This window comes from Mobula birostris, chromosome 3, assembly GCF_030028105.1.
Source record: "Mobula birostris isolate sMobBir1 chromosome 3, sMobBir1.hap1, whole genome shotgun sequence".
Taxonomy (NCBI): Eukaryota; Metazoa; Chordata; class Chondrichthyes; order Myliobatiformes; family Myliobatidae; genus Mobula; species Mobula birostris.
Window position 1 is genome coordinate 41,803,808 of NC_092372.1, and position 18,303 is coordinate 41,822,110.

Here is an 18,303-nt window from a genome sequence, read left to right on the forward strand (position 1 = left end):
GAGATCCAAAATAATAGGAGAAGACAGGAGGGGGAGGGATAGAGCCAAGAGCTGGACAGGTGATAGGCAAAAGGGGATACGAGAGGATCATGGGACAGGAGGTCCGGGAAGAAAGACAAGGGGGGGGGGGACCCAGAGGATGGGCAAGAGGTATATTCAGAGGGACAGAGAAAAAGGAGAGTGAGAGAAAGAATGTGTGCATAAAAATAAGTAACAGATGGGGTACGAGGGGGAGGTGGGGCCTTAGCGGAAGTTAGAGAAGTCGATGTTCATGCCATCAGGTTGGAGGCTACCCAGACGGAATATAAGGTGTTGTTCCTCCAACCTGAGTGTGGCTTCATCTTTACAGTAGAGGAGGCCGTGGATAGACATGTCAGAATGGGAATGGGATGTGGAATTAAAATGTGTGGCCACTGGGAGATCCTGCTTTCTCTGGCAGACAGAGCGTAGATGTTCAGCAAAGCGGTCTCCCAGTCTGCGTCGGGTCTCGCCAATATATAAAAGGCCACATCAGGAGCACCGGACGCAGTATATCACCCCAGTCGACTCACAGGTGAAGTGTTGCCTCACCTGGAAGGACTGTTTGGGGCCTGAATGGTGGTAAGGGAGGAAGTGTAAGGGCATGTGTAGCACTTGTTCCGCTTACACGGATAAGTGCCAGGAGGGAGATCAGTGGGGAGGGATTGGGGGGGACGAATGGACAAGGGAGTTGCGTAGGGAGCGATCCCTGCGGAATGCAGGGGGGGGGAGGGAAAGACGTGCTTAGTGGTGGGATCCCGTTGGAGGTGGCGGAAGTTACGGAGAATAATATGTTGGACCTTGAGGCTGGTGGGGTGGTAGGTGAGGACCAGGGGAACCCTATTCCTAGTGGGGTGGCGGGAGGATGGAGTGAGAGCAGATGTACGTGAAATGGGGGAGATGCGTTTAAGAGCAGAGTTGATAGTGGAGGAAGGGAAGCCCCTTTCTTTAAAAAAGGAAGACATCTCCCTCGTCCTAGAATGAAAAGCCTCATCCTGAGAGCAGATGTGGCGGAGACGGAGGAATTGCGAGAAGGGGATTAAGAACAGCAGTTGGCCATCTGGCCATCCAACTTTGGTAGCAGATCAAACCTATAAATCTCATGTGTTCCTCATCTCTTTCTGCCTCAATGCCCCAACTCTCCCTGTAATTATCTATTTTATAATTGTGTACATTATGATTCAGCCTGACTCATCCATGCTTACCGAAGGGCCTTCCTGAGCTAATAACATCTGCCTGCATTGCTCATATTGGTCTACATCCATCCTATCTATGAAACGATTCAAATGTCATTTGGGCATTGTAATTGTACCCACCTCAATCGCTTCCTCTGGCAGCTTTTTCTATAAAACCACCACTTTCTGTGTAAAAAAAGTTGCTTCTCAGTCTCATTTAAATCTTTCCCCTCTTGCCAATGCCCTCAGTGTTTATTTTGCTTTGGCTCCCCGATCCGGGGAACAAAACCATCCACCTTATCTATGCATCTCATGGTTCTATACACCTGCATAAAGTTACCCCTCACCCTTCCTTTGCTCCAGAGAAAACAGTCCCGGCCTATTCAGTCTTTTCCGATAACTCGAGCCATTTCCTTTTCACCACTTTAATACATTACATCAAAGGATTTCTATAGCTGTTTCCATAATTTCACAGCTCATAAAACGAAAAAGACTTTTACTAGTTTAGCTCATTTTCTATGATTTTCACAAGTGTTCGGAATCTGGCGCCTTCTTTAGGAAAATAGAAGATACTAGTGTGAAGCAGGAGCTGGCATAATTGATCCTTGTAAATTGTTTGCATACCAAACAACATAAGTTTCGAATGAACAGCTAAAGTGGATTCAGGCAGAGTTCTGCCAGCTAAACATTTTTAAGTGTATGGAATAAGATATGAATGAAATCGGAGTTCGAAGATTCAGTTACACATATTTCACTCAGGAAGTGGTTTAGAGAGGTGGGGTTGGATAAATAAGGAGCATATTCGAGCTAAATGTTGTTTTTATCAAAATATTCTCATGATCTATTGTTCTGCATCTGTCAGACAAGGGAGATACGAGAGACTGCAGATACTGGGATTTGGAGGCAGAAACAAAACAACCCACTGGAGGAATTCAGCAAATCAGGCAGCATTACTGTAGATAAGGGATCATTGATATTTAGTGTTAAAACCTTGCATCAGGACAAGGGCTTTTCCAGTGAGGTAAGGCAGCACTTCATAAATAATGTAATTCAAAGGCAGACATTTGCTTTGTAAATTCTAAATGTAACTCCTGTATTTAGAAAAGGAGGAAGACAGAAAACAGAAAGCCACAAACCATCGAGCCTGACAGGTGTGGAGGTGTCAGGATCCATTATTAAGAAAGTGGTCACATGGCATTTAGAAAAATAACAATGGGACTTAGCAGAGTTAACATGGATTTATTAAATAATAAATCCTACCTGACAAGTTGTTAGTTTTTAGTGGTTGAGAATGGCAGAATAATTGAAGTTGAACCAGTAGTCATAGTATTATCGGCCTCTCAGAAGGTGCCACACAAGACGTTATCAAACAAAAGTAGTGCACGTGGGATTGGGAGCAATATCCTGGCACTGATCAAGGATAGGTTCATGGACAGTAACAGAGGAGAGGTTAAATTGGAGGCTGCAACTTATGGGCACTACTGGTGTCAGTACAGGTTATGGTCCATGTCCATAGTTTGGATGAGGACAATAAAGTTGCAGTGCAATCAAAGAAAAAGTACCAAAAACTGGTCTTAAGGTGTTATACTTAAATGCACGCAGCATAGGGAATAAAGTGGATGATCTTGTCATACAGCTACAGATTGGCAGGGATGATATTGTGGCCATCACTGAGACATGGCCAAAGGATGCATGTCTCTGGGAGCTGAACGTCCAAGGATACACGGTGTATCGGAAGGATAGGAAGGTAGGCAGAGGGGGAGGCATGGCTTTATTGGTAAGAAATGATATTAAATCATTAGAAAGAGGTGATATAGGATCGGAAGGGCAGAATCTTTATGGGTTGATCTAAGGAATAGCAGGGGTAAAAGGACCCTGATGGCAGTTATTTATAGGCCTCCAAACAGCTGCAGTGATGTGGACTACAAATTACAACTGGAAATAGAAAAGGCTTGTCAGAAGGGCAGTATTATGATAATTGTGGGGAATTTTAACATGCGAGTGGATTGGGAAAATCAGGTCGGCACTGGATCTCAAGAGAGAGAATTTGTAGAATGCCTGCGAGATGGCTTTTTAGAACAGCTTGTTGTTGAGCCCACTAGGGGATCGGCTGCACTGGATTAGGTATTATGTAATGAACAGGAGGTGATTAGAGAGATTGAGGTGAAGGAACCCTTAGGAGACAGTGATCATAACATGATTGAGTTCACTGTGAAATTAGAAAAAGAGAAGCCGAAATCTGATGTGTCGGTATTTCAGTGGAGTAAAGGAAATTACAGTGGCATGAGAGAGGAACTGGCCAAAGTTGACTGGAAAGGGACACTGGCGGGAAGGATGGCAGAGCAGCAGTGGCTGGAGTTTATGCGAGAAGTGAGGAAGGTGCAAGACAGGTATATTCCAAAAAAGAAGAAATTTTCGAATGGAAAAAGGATGCAACTGTGGCTGAGAAGAGAAGCCAAAGCCAAAGTTAAAGCAAAGGAGAGGGCATAAAAGGAAGAAAAAATTAGTGGGAAGACAGAGGATTGGGAAGTTTTTAAAAGCTTACAAAAGGAAACTCTGGAGATCATTAAGAGGGAAAAGATGAACTATGAAAGGAAGCTAGCAAATAATATCAAAGAGGATGCTAAAAGCTTTTTCAAGTATATAAAGAGTAAAAGACAGGTGAGAGTAGATATAGGACTGGTAGAAAATGATGCTGGAGAAATTGTAATGGGAGATAGGAGATGGCGGAGTAACTGAACGAGAATTTTGCATCAGTCTTCACTGAGGAAGACATCAGCAGTATACCAGATACTCAAGGGTGGCAGGGAAGAGAAGTGTGCGCAGTCACAATTACGACAGAGAAAGTACTCAGGAAGCTGAATAGTCTAAAGGTAGATAAATCTCCCGGACCAGATGGAATGCACCCTCGTGTTCTGAAGGAAGTAGCTGTGGAGATTGCGGAGGCATTAGCGATGATCTTTCTAAAGTCGATAGATTCTGGCATGTTTCCGGAGGACTGGAAGATTGCAAATGTCACACTGCTATTTAAGAAGGGGGCAAAGAAGCAAAAAGGAAATTATAGACCTGTTAGCTTGACATCGGTGGTTGGGAAGTTGTTGGAGTCAATTGTCAAGGATGAGGTTACGGAGTGCCTGGAGGCATATGACAAGATAGGTAGAACTCAGCACAGTTTCCTTAAAGGAAAATCCTGCCTGACAAACCTATTACAATTTTTTGAGGAAATTACAAGTAGGCTAGACAAGGGAGATGCAGTGGATGTTGTATATTTGGATTTTCAGAAGGCCTTTGACAAGGTGCCACACGAGGCTACTTAACAAGATAAGAGCCCATGGAATTATGGGTAAGTTACATACGTGGATAGAGCGTTGACTGATTGGCAGGAAACAAAGAGTGGGAATAAAGGGATCCTATTCTGGTTGGCTGCCGGTTACCAGTGGTGTTCCACAGGGGTCCGTGTTGGGGCCGCTTCTTTTTACATTGTACATCAACGATTTAGATTATGGAATAGATGGCTTTGTGGCTAAGTTTGCTGATGATATGAAGATAGGTGGAGGGGCCGGTAGTGCTGAGGAAACGGAGAGTCTGCAGAGAGACTTGGATAGATTGGAAGAATGGGCAAAGAAGTGGCAAATGAAGTACAATGTTGGAAAGTGTATGGTTATGCACTTTGGCAGAAATAATAAACGGGCAGACTATTATTTAAATGGGGAGAGAATTCAAAGTTCTGAGATGCAATGGAACTTGTGAGTCCTCGTGCAGGATACCCTTAAGGTTAACTTCCAGGTTGAGTCGGTGGTGAAGAAGGTGAATGCAATGTTGGCATTCATTTCTAGAGGAATAGAGTATAGGAGCAGGGATGTGATGTTGAGGCTCTATAAGACGCTGGTGAGACCTCACTTGGAGTACTGTGGGCAGTTTTGGTCTCCTTATTTAAGAAAGGATGTGCTGACGTTGGAGAGGGTACAGAGAAGATTCACTAGAATGATTCCGGGAATGAGAGGGTTAACATATGAGGAACGTTTGTCTGCTCTTGGCCTGTATTCCTTGAGGTTTAGAAGAATGAGGGGAGACCTCACAGAAGCATTTTGAATGTTGAAAGGCATGGACCGAGTGGATGCGGAAAAGTTGTTTCCCATGATGGGGGAGTTTAGTACGAGACGGCATGACTTAAGGATTGAAGGGCGCCCATTCAGAACAGAAATACAAAGAAATTTTTTTTAGCCAGAGGGTGGTGAATCTATGGAATTTGTTGGCACGGGCAGCAGTGGAGGCCAAGTCATTGGGTGTATTTAAGGCAGAGATTGATAGGTATCTGAGTAGCCAGGGCATCAAAGATTATGATGAGAAGGCGGGGGAGTGAGACTAAAAAGGAGAATGGATCAGCTCATGATAAAACGACGGAGCAGAGTTGATGGGCTGAATGGCCGACTTCTGCTCCTTTGTCTTATGGTCTTATGGACATCAAGAGCAGATCATCCAAAGCTGAGTGGAAGTACTATTTGTGAGAAGGAGGCTGAGAGGTTTCATAATGATATGCACTGGCTAACTGAATGCGTAAGGATAAGGAAACTAAGAATAAGGTAGAGTTATCCATTTTGGTGAATGAAAATTGAAAAACAGAGAACTTTCAAAATGGTGAGAAGTTGAAAGTTGTTATGTTGGTGTTTTTGAACTTGAATCACTTGACACACAGGTACAGCAAACAATTAAGAAGCAAATGGTGGATTGTCCTTTATTGAAGTGGAACCAGAATCAGAATCAGAATCAGGTTTATTATCATCGGCATGTGTTGCGAAATTTATTAAAGTTGAGCACAAGAGTGAAAATGAACTATTGCAATTACTTGGGACATTTCAAAGGCTATGCCTGAAATGTTGTATATGGACCAGGTCTCCCTGTGATGGGGGTTTGTACTGTGAGGTGGAATTAAACAGACTAGCTTTGAACTCACAGGAGTTTAGAAGAATGGCAGATAATCTCACTGATACAAAGTTAAAAGTTGAAAGTTCCAAGTACATTTATTATCAAAGTACGTATATGCTACCATGTAATACTGTGAGATTCGTTTTCTTGCAGGCATTTACAGGAAAAAAAACTATACAAAACTGACAAACAACCAATGTGCAGTAAGAGACAAACTGCAAATAAAATTCAGAGTATGGTGAATAAAATTATCCACGCTGGTTCAGAAACATGTTGGTTGTAGGGTAATAACTTCCTGAGCTGGGTGGTGAAAGACCAAAAGCTTCTATAACTCCTGCTCAGTGGCAGCAGTGGGAAGGAGGTAAGGCCAGGACTGGGGGCGGGATGGGGGGGTGGTCTTTATTGATGATTGCTTCTTTCTAGTGACAACACTCCATGTAATGTGTTCAAGTGATGGGAGGGCTTTACATGCAATGGACTGGGCTGCTTCTACCACCTTCTGTAGTCTTTTCCATTCCTGGGCAGTGGTGTTTCCATACCAGGCTGTGATACAACCATTTAGGATTCTCTCCACTGTGCATCTATAGAACTTTGTCAAAGTTTTTGGTGACACGCAGAATCTATGCAAGCTTCTCAGAAAGTAGAGGTCCTTTTTTGAGATGACATTTTCATGAGCGTCGGAGGATGAGAGATGATCTGATAGAACTGTATAAGATGATGAGAGGCATTGATCATTTGGATAGTCAGAGGCTTTTCCCCAGGGCTGAAATGGATAATATGAGAGGGCACAGTTTTAAGGTGCTTGGAAGTAGGTACAGAGATATCGAGGTAAGTTATTGACACAAGTTATTGAGTGGTGAGTCCGTGGAATGGGCTGCCAGCAATGGTGGTGGAGGCAGATACGATAGGGTCTTTTAAGAGACCCCTGGATTGGTACATGGAGCTTAGGAAAATAGAGGGCTATGGGTAACCCTAGGTAATTTCTAAAGTAAGTACATGTTCGGCACAGCATTGTGGGCTGAAGGGCCCGTATTATGCTGTAGTTTTTTTATGTTGGTCCCAGGGCAGATTTTCTGATATGTTTACGCCAAAGAATTTAAAGCCTTTCCACTTCCATTACCCTAATGAGAATTGGCTCATGGACCTCTCACTTCTTTCTCCTGTAGTCGATAATCAGCTCTTTGGTTTTGCTGATGCTGTGTGAGAGGTTGTTGTTGAGCTCAATCAGATTTTCAACCTCCTTCCTATATGTTGATCTGTCACCATATCTGATTTGGCAAACAACAGGGGTGTTGTCAGCAGACTTAAGTACAGTGTTGGATCTGTACGCAATCATAAGTATGAAGTGTATGTATATACACACACACACACATATATATATACACATATACATATATACATACATACATATATATATATATAAAGCCATGATCATATTGAATGACAGAGCCAAATGACCTACTCCTGATCTGAGTTCTTACATTCTTATATTGTCTGAACTAGCTTCAGTTAAGGCACATTTCTTTACAATATGGTTGGTATTACTGAGCAAAGGGAATATCAGCAATAATGTTAATTTCTTGGGAGAAAGAGAATGGGCAGCACTGAAATAGACATGATTTTTATTAATCAGCTGCTTCCTGTGTGGTTTAAGAAGAAGCAGATGTCTGGAAGGCATAATAAAGGTTCAGTGCTCTCTGCTAAATCATGTGATCATGTTACAATGGAAATAAAATGCTTGAAAGTATTGAATCAGCATTTTTTCTCTTTCTGAGAACTTCAGATTCTGGGCACTAAACTGGATTTGATAACTCTCTAACACCTTCCAAAATGTTTCACTTCATTATGAAAAGTGCATTTGAGGTCCTTCAAAGTTCAGTTTAGCAAAATAAGCTAGAATGAGCTCTGCTTGGATTGAGGTTTCACTGGGATCTAGCACCTGACAACCCTCCAGTGTTCAATATATGCTGAGCTGTGGCAGTATGAAATACGTTGGAATTTGGGTGCCACTGTAACTCTAGATGTTCTGAACTGGGGGCAGTGCCCACACTCTGCATCTGTACCAGCCCCTGCCAACAGTATCCCACCAACCATGACTGGCATTCGAACAATGTTCCTGCTCATCTGGAGTTGCTTGAAAAAAAAATCACATACTTTGCCTCACAGAACTTAGTGAGGTGTGTGAAAACATTTACATATTTTGAAAATAACTTTGGCAGCAGTAAGCTGTGAAGACTGTTAAAGCAGTTGGAGATGGGGCCTGCTGGTCAGCAAAAATCATCTGCTTCACCTCGCGAGGGACCTTAGAGGGGCAGTCACCTGTGCAATGGCCCTTACAAGTGCAGCTATGAGCTCTGCACTCAGACTTGTTCCCTGTACATGGACAATGTCACATCTTCTACTCAGACCCCTGGTCAGTTCACAGATTGATTGGCATCTGTGACCAATTCTGGCATTGAGGACCAGAGTCAACCATAGGAACAGCGAGGCATGCTCTTCAGTAATGGGCCCAAATGTTCCAACAACCCCCTTCGCTGTCAGCCCCAAATACCTGAGGATACTAGTGATATGGTTCAAGATGGGGTGAGGTTTCTGACAAGAATTGTTTGGAGTGGATTGGGAAGGTCAAATGAAAACTGGGAAAGTGGAAATAAAGTTCCCTATAAATAACAGGGAAGAATGTGGTCATTAAGTGTGCTGTGCTCTCACAGCTGCTGCAGGTACGGCCTGTTACTTGCTTCAATGCCTTAGTAGTAACCTGGGAATAACCTCAGTTTATCAGAGGGGAGGTGTCCAAGATGGAAGAAGTCCATTGGGACACATACAACATAGAACATAGAATAGTACAGCACAGTACAGGCCCTTTGGCCCACAATGTTGTACCGACCCTCAAACCCTGCCTCCCATATAAGTCCCCACCTTAAATTCCTCCATATACCTGTCTAGTAGTCTCTTAAACTTCACTAGTGTATCTGCCTCCACCACTGACTCAGGCAGTACATTCCACGCACCTACCACTCTTCTGAGTAAAAAACTTTCCTCTAATATCCCCCTTGAACTTCTCACCCCTTACCTTAAAGCCATGTCCCCTTGAATTGAGCAGTGGTGCCCTGGGGACGAGGCGCTGGCTATCCACTCTATCTATTCCTCTTATTATCTTGTACACCTCTATCATGTCTCCCCTCATCCTCCTTCTCTCCAAAGAGTAAAGCCCTAGCTCCCTTAATCTCTGATCATAATGTATACTCTCTAAACCAGGCAGCATCCTGGTAAATCTCCTCTGTACCCTTTCCAATGCTTCCACATCCTTCCTTAGTGGGGCGACCAGAACTGGACACATTACTCCAAGTGTGGCCTAACCAGAGTTTTATAGAGCTGCATCATTACATCGCGACTCTTAAACTCTATCCCTCGTCTTATGAAAGCTAACACCCCATAAGCTTTCTTAACTACCCTATCCACATGTGAGGCAACTTTCAGGGATCTGTGGACATGTAACTCCAGATCTCTCTGCTTCTCCACACTACCAAGTATCCTGCCATTTACTTTGTACTCTACCTTGGAGTTTGTCCTTCCAAAGTGTACCACCTCACACTTCTCCGGGTTGAACTCTATCTGCCACTTCTCAGCCCACTTCTGCATCCTATCAATGTCTCTCTGCAAACTTAGACAATCCTCTACACTATCTACAACACCACCAACCTTTGTGTTGTCTGCAAACTTGCCAACCCACCCTTCTATCCCCCTACATCCAGGTCATTAATAAAAATCATGAAAAGTAGAGGTCCCAGAACAGATCCTTGTGGGACACCACTAGTCACAATCCTCCAATCTGAATGTAGTCCCTCCATCACGACCCTCTGCCTTCTGCAGGCAAGCCAATTCTGAATCCACCTGGCCAAACTTCCCTGGATCCCATGCCTTCTGAATTTCTGAATAAGCCTACCGTGTGGAACCTTGTCAAATGCCTTACTAAAATCCATATAGATCACATCCACTGCACTACCCTCAACTATATGCCTGGTCACCTCCTCAGAGAACTCTATCAGGCTTGTTAAACATGATCTGCCCTTCACAAAGTCATGCTGACTGTCCCTGATCAGACCATGATTCTCTAAATGCCCATAGATCCTATCTCCAAGAATCTTTTCCAACAGCTTTCCCACCACAGATGTAAGGCTCACTGGTCTATAATTACCCGGACTATCCCTATTACCTTTTTTGAACAAGGGAACAACATTCGCCTCCCTCTGATCCTCTGGTACCATTCCCGTGGACAACGAGGACATAAAGACCCTGGCCAGAGGCTCAGCAATCTCTTCCCTTGCCTCGTGGAGCAGCCTGGGGAATATTCCGTTAGGCCCCGGGGACTTATCCATCCTAATGTATTTTGACAACTCCAACACCTCCTCTCTCTTAATATCAACATGCTCCAGAACATCATATTGACCTCACTCATATTGACCTCACCGTCATCAAGTTCCCTCTCATTGGTGAATACCAAAGAGAAGTATTCATTGAGGACCTCGCTCACTTCCACAGCCTCCAGGCACATCTTCCCACCTTTATCTCTAATCAGTCCTACCTTCACTCCTGTCATCCTTTTTTTCTTCACATAATTGAAGAATGCCTTGGGTTTTTCCTTTACTCTACTCGCCAAGGCCTTCTCATGCCCCCTTCTTGCTCTTCTCAGCCCCTTCTTAAGCTCCTTTCTTGCTTCCCTATATTCCTCAATAGACCCATCTGATCCTTGCTTCCTAAGCCTCATGTATGCTGCCTTCTTCCACCTGACTAGATTTTCCACCTCACTTGTCACCCATGGTTCCTTCACACTACCATTCTTTATCTTCCTCACCGGGACAAATTTATCCCTAACATCCCGCAAGAGATCTCTAAACATCGACCACATGTCCATAGTACATTTCCCTGCAAAAACATCATCCCAATTCACACCCGCAAGTTCTAGCCTTGTAGCTTCATAATTTGCCCTTCCCCAATTAAAAATTTTCCTGTCCTCTCTGATTCTATCCTCTTCCATGATAACGCTAAAGGCCAGGGAGTGGTGGTCACTGTCCCCCAGATGCTCACCCACTGAGAGATCTGTGACCTGACCTGGTTCATTACCTAGTACTAGATTTGCATGACATTTTAAAGCACTGAAATCCAGGAATATTGAGAATCCGTTCCTGCCCTGGTGCCAGCCAAGTCTCTGTAATGGCCACTACATAATAATTCCATGTATGTATCCAATATCTCAGTTCATCACCTTTGTTCCTGATGCTTCTTGCATTGAGGTACACACACTTCAGCCCTTCTACCTTACTGTCTTTACACCGTTTATTCTGCTTGTCTTTCCTCAAAGCCTCTCTATATGTTAGATCTGGCTTTACTCCATGCATTTCTTTCACTGCTCTATCGCTCTGGGTCCCATCCCCCTTGCAAATTAGTTTAACCTCTCCCGACCCATGCTAGCAAACCTACCTGCAAGGATATTGCTCCCCCTTGAATTCAGGTGCAACCCATCCAATCTGTACAGGTCCCACCTTCCCCAGAAGAGATCCCAACGATCCAAAAATCTAAAACCCTGCTCCCTGCACCAACTCCTCAGCCATGCATTCAACTGCCATCTCCTCCAATTCTTACCATCACTGTCACATAGCACTGGCAGCAATCCTGAGAACACCACCCTTGAGGTCCTGTTCTTCAGCCTTCTGCCTAGTTCCCGAAACTTACACTTCAGGACCTCATCCCTCCTCCTGCCTATGTTGTTGGTCCCAACATGTATCACGATTTCTGGTTGCTTTCCTTCTTGTGCCAGGATGTCGTGCACCTGGTCAGAGACATCCCGGACCCTGGCACCCGGGAGGCAACAAACCATGTGGGTGTCCATCTCACGTCCACAAAATCTCCTGTTTGCTCCTCTGACTATAGAGTCTCCAATGACAACAGCTTTCCTCTTCTCCATCCCACGCTTCTGCACCACGCAGTCGGACTCAGTGCCGGAGGCCCTGCTACCGTGGCTCACACCTGGTCGGTCGTCCCCGCCAACAGTATCCAGGATGGTAAACTTATTACTCAGGGCAATGGCTACAGGGGTGCTCTGCAATACCTGTCTGCTCACCTTCGCTTTCCCCCCTCTGACTGTCACCCAACGACCTGCTTCCGACAGCCTAGGTGTGACTACCTCCCTGTAGCTCTCATCTATGACTGCCTCATTCTCCCTTATGAGTCGAAAGTCATCTAGCTGCTGCTCCAGGTTCCTTACACGGTCTTCCAGATCACCCAGCCGTATGCACTTCTGGCAGATGTGACTCTGCGGGAGAGGGGCGTTCCCCCAAGACTGCCACATCTCACATGAGAGGCACATCACCATCTCAGGAGACATTGTAAAGACTAACTGCGAGCAAGCTTGTCCTCCGCCTCTTCTCGTTGAAGCCTCTCGAGTCAAAGCATCTAAGCTCCACACCTTCACTGGCCGCTTCGCTTGAGCTATCCCTCTATTTACCTGATGAGCTTTTCAAAATGCTTGGTCACCTGACCTCAACTGCCCAATCAGCTGCTTTCTGCTGAGTCTGAGCTATTCAAATCTTGAATGCACTATTCCACTGAGAGTGGGGGAGAAAGTCTACCTAATGTTATCCTCATCCTGATGACAGCCTTTGTGTGTGTCTGTATTAGTCAGAGCGCGGACCCAACATATGTGGGAAGAGAAAGTCATCATCATCAAGGACACCCACCATCCAGGCCTTGCTCTCTGTCTCTGCTAACATTAGAAAGGAGGCCCAGGAGCCTCAGGACCCACACCACCAGGTTCAGGAACAGTCATTACCACTCAACCAGCATGGTCTTGAACCAGAGGGGATAACTTCACTCAACTTCTCTCGCCCTGACACTGACCTATTGCCACAACCTATGGACTCACTATCAAGGACTCTTCTTTTCTTTCTTTTTCAATCTTTTTATTAATTTCATAGAATGAAAACATAAAGCAAAAATACAAGTAGTAGGAGATACATTGTTATATTTAAAATGAGTAATTGTAAAACCAAATAGTAAAAATTAACGAAGCTCCCAATCGTGTAGAATAATAGTGAATAATACAAAGCAAAAAAAAACTGAAGAAAAATCATGAAAAAGAAAAAAAAAGAAAAAAAAACGAACTCCATCCCAAAGAAAAACTAAACTAAACAGAATTAGTCAACTAAACTAAAAGACTTGGACAATACTAACAACTTGAAAATGGGAAAGAAGAAAACCTTAGGACTCTTTATATCATGTTTTGGATATTTATTGCTAATTTTCTTATTATTAATAAATTAATAAATTATTATTAATAAATTATTTTAAATTTTTTTTCTTTTTATATTTGCAGTTTGTTGCCTTTTGCACATTGTTGGTTTGTCCATCTTGTGTGCAGTTTTTCACCGATTCTATTGTATTGTGTTTCTTTGTATTTGCCTTACCTTCACCAAAATCTGGACAAACTAACAATGTGCAAAAGGCAACAAACTACAAATATAAAGAGAGAAAAAAAATCAAATGAAATAATTTATTAATAATAAATAAATTAGCAATAACATGATATAAAGAGTCCTTGTAAGGCATGAAAATACCTGACGCTGGCCTCGCAGACCTGAATTGACGTCATCATCATCATTGTATTTACTGTAAATGCCCACAAGAAAATGAATCTCAGGGTTGTATACTGTGACATAGCTGTACTTTGTTAATAAATTTACTTTGAACTTTGAACCCCTCTGCAGACTGCTGATTTATTAAGAGGTTATGGAGATGGATGCAGGGTCTGTGTCCCAGTTCATCCCTTGCAGTCGCACAATAGAAGACCCTCTGAACTAATGGCTTTTGCCAGTAACATGCACTGAGACAGACATCAAGTTCTGCTGGAATGTCATCACTGCTGTTTGCTCTGCCCAAAATGTTTGTGCAGCAAGATATTTGTAAGGGAATTCTGTAGATGGGCATGGTCCCGGCTCTAGGAGTACCGCAGATAGGATGGAGTACCGCTGATGGGACGGAGTACTGCTGATGGGACAGAGTACTGCTGATGGGTTGGAGTACCGCTGATGGGATGGAGAACCACTGATGGGACGGAGTACCGCTGATGGGATGGAGACCGCTGATGGTATGGAGTATCGCTGATGGGACGGAGTACTGCTGATGGGACGGAGTACTGCTGATGGGATGGAGTACTACTGATGGTATGGAGTACTGCTGATGGTATGGAGTACTGCTGATGGGACAGAGTACTACTGATGGGATGGAGTACTGCTGATGGGTCGGAGTACCGCTGATGGGACAGAGTACTACTGATGGCATGGAGTACTGCTGATGGGTCGGAGTACCGCTGATGGGACAGAGTACTACTGATGGCATGGAGTACTGCTGATGGGTCGGAGTACCGCTGATGGGTCGGAGTACCGCCGATGGGACGGAGTACTACTGATGGAATGGAGTACTGCTGATGGGATGGAGTACTGCTGATGGGACGGAGTACCGCTGATGGGTCGGAGTACCGCTGATGGGTGGAGTACTGCTGATAGGATGCAGTGCAGCCAATGCCAAGGCTCTGTGAGAAAGGACCACACAACAGACTCCTTGGAGGAGCTGAAAATCTCATTGCCATCCAATGAGGTCGGCCTGATGAAAATAAAAGTCATAATGATTTATAGCACAAAAAGAGGCTCTTTATCCCACTAAGTCTGTGCTGATTATCCATTTACATTAATCCTGATCTGCTCTGCTGGCCCAAATTCAATCAGGTTTCCAGTCATTGGTGAATCCCAGGATGTTGATGGTGAGGGGACTTGACAATGTTAAGATGTTAGCTATTAATTGTAGAAGGTTGGACTGTCTCTTGTTTACAAATGGTCAGTGCCTGACATTTCTACCTTTTCTGTGACACTGAAGGAGCCCAAGTCCATGCTGGTTTACAGAGCAATCCCATTCTCCAGCAATTCTGTCAACATTGCTATCAACTCCCCCAGGATTCCACCAACCATCTACACACTAGAGGCAATTTGTACCGGCCAGTTAATCTACCAATCCAAATGTCTTGTGGGAGGAAATCAGAATGCCCTCAGGAAATATGTACAGCTGTAGGGAGAACATGCAAACTCTGCACAGACAGCACTGGACGTCATGGCTGAACCCGGGTTGCCAGAGCCGTGAGGTAGTGGCTCTACGAGCTATGCAACACCTAGCTGATGAGTTCCTTTCAATGATCCAGTAGTTTGGAGGTTGATCTAAGAGTTCTATAGGGTTTTTTTTTTCATATATTTCACATTATTAACTGACTTCAAATTCCACAGGTGCCACATCTCTTGTTTGTAATCTCTGGTTTACTACTCTGGTAACTTAAACATAGTGCCATACCAATATGGCTCTCACTGGAGCCAGAGGATTTCACTCTGAGCAGAAAATACATAGTACCAAATTGCTAGAATTACATCAATACTTCATCTGGAACAGGTGTCAGGGCAATGAGAAGAGGCAGACAGATTAGATCAGGATCAATGTAAGTGGTTGCTTTATGGTTGGCAAGGCACAGAGTGCTGAAGAGGGGAAAATAATTTTAAAAATAGATAGAAAATGTGGGCCAAGCACAGGCAAATAAGACTTGCTTAGGCTGGTGCGAGGAGAGACCTAGGTGAGGATAGTTAGAACCTAAATGCTGGAGTATCGGAGACTAGAATTGAAACATGATATAAGACTGAAAAGAAGACAAGGTTCTAAACTAGACGCTAGATGAGAATCTAAGGTTGAGCTGATGATTGAGCACAGAACCTCAGGTCGGGTGCTCTTTAAATATTAAAATCCTGACACCAAATCAGCTGCCGATTAGCAGGGTGGGCCTGAATTTTTAAAGGACCCATGCCAGTTATCCATATTCCAGAGAGTTGGAGTGTCTAAACGCCGGGGGCTGGCGTGGACGGGTGCATGTCATAACTACTGGGAATCTTGGTTAGCATGGATGAGTTAGGCCAAAGGGCCTGTTTCTTTGCTAGGTGACTCTATGACTCAACAACTCCCAAGAAAAATAACTCGTATTGCCTCTTCTACATTTGCAAAGTGGAATGGGAACTTGAGGAGGGAGGGTGTGTTGAGGGTGCGTAAGGAATGGATTAGGAGACAACTGGATGCCATAGAAAGAACAGTCTCTTCAAAACACTGTTAGGGGAGAGAGCCGTGTGTCTGTTGGTGGCAAACTGACGAAGGTGACTAAGCAGTAAAGAGCTGTCAGCGATTGTCAAGATTATCAGGGAGATCAAGAGAGACCATATGATTTCAGAGCTCGGGAGGTGGGAAAGACAACAACCAAAGTATAGGAAATGACATAAACAGAGTTATAAAGTACAATAGCACAGAAATAGGCCCTTTGGCCCATCTAGTCTGTGCCATACTGTAATTCTGCCTACTCCAATCGACCTGTATCTGGACCACAGCCCTCCATTCCCCTCCCATCCAAATATTTATCCAAACTTCTTTTAAATGTTGAAATCAAACCTGCATCCACCACTTCACTGACAGCTTGTTCCACACTTGTAAAACCCTGTGTGGAAAAAATTCCCCCTCAGATTCCCCTTATGTATTTCACATTGCATCCTTAATCTGGTTCTAGTTTCACTCAACCCCAGTGGAAAAAACCTGCTGGTATTAACCGTATCTATGCCCCAGATAATTTTGTATAGTTGTTTTTTAAGGATATTGTTTACTCTTATTTACACTCAGTGGCCACTTTATTAGGTACCTCCCGTTATTTGAGTTACTGTTATCTTTACGTCAACTTGAACCAGTATGGCCAATCTCCTCTAACATCTTTGATTAAAAAGGCATTTTCACCCACAGAACTGCCACTCACTATCTTTTTAGCTCTTTGCACCATTCTCTGTAACCTAAAGGCTCTTATGCATGAAAATCCCAGGGGATCAGCAGTTTCTGAGATACTCAACCCACCCGTCTGGCACCAACAATCATTTCAAGGTCATAGTCATTCTTCTTCATTTTTTTCAATCATCATTTTTCTTCGCATTTGGATGTCTGGTCTGAGAAACAACTGAACCGTTTGACCATGCATTGAGTTGCTGCCACATGATTGACTGATTAGATATTTGCATTAACAAGCAGGTGTGCAGATGTACCTAACAAACTGGCCACTGAGGGTATGTAGAAAACTCTTTGCACATGGCCTGCAGATTAGTAAACCATGGCTATTGTGTTCAGTGTCTTTTTATCTGTTCTTGAAGGAAAGACTTTGCATTCTTACACATCACCATTGCAAACACACTTGAAATTAAGAATGTTGGGCTACCACTTTCAACTACAGAGGAGCAACTGAAGCCAGCTGCAAATATTTAACTTTCAAAGTAAAATTATTATCAAAGTACATACATATATGTTACCATATACTATCTTCAGACTTATTTTACTCACAGGCATTTACAGGAAAAAAGCAAATGAGTTTTATGAGAAACTATGCATAAACCAACAAAGACTGACGGTTAGCCCATGGTCAGCAAGAGGCCAGCACAAATGGAACACATGGATCTCACTATAGATCTCAGAATGGTACAAATGCGGGCAGTCCTTCTCAGCCCTACACGTCCTCCTGGCTTGTGCCATTAGCAAAGTGCCATTCTGCCAGGAGGGACATGTATGGAGAGGATGGCATGGTGCCGACCTCCCTACCTTCCTGTTTTACAATCCTTGCTGGTGTAAAACAGGTTAGGCAAAATAAAATAATTATTACTAAATAATCATTTCTCATCTTGATGACCTGTATTTTATGAAACTAACCGTGTTTCCAAACAGAGGAATGTGTTGAATGTTTTATTCATTTTCCTTCTGCTGGTCCTTCTTTCTACTGGCCTCCTGCTGATCCCATTAGTGCTGTTGTACCTAGGAATGCAACCTGAGCCCTAAGCAAGGGCTTTATTGAACCAGTCTGTCGAAATCCAAATGAACAATCCAAGACTATGTCGAAGCTGTTTCTTCTGGGATTCTGCCAATCTTCTTTTCAAATCCTGACAATAGATCATTCAGATTACCACAACATATTGACGTCCATAATTTGTGTTACCGACTTGTGACTCACTTTGGTTGTTTAATTAGGTGAAAGAGACTTGGATGTGAAAGTTTGCTAAATCTCACCTTAAGGCAATATCAC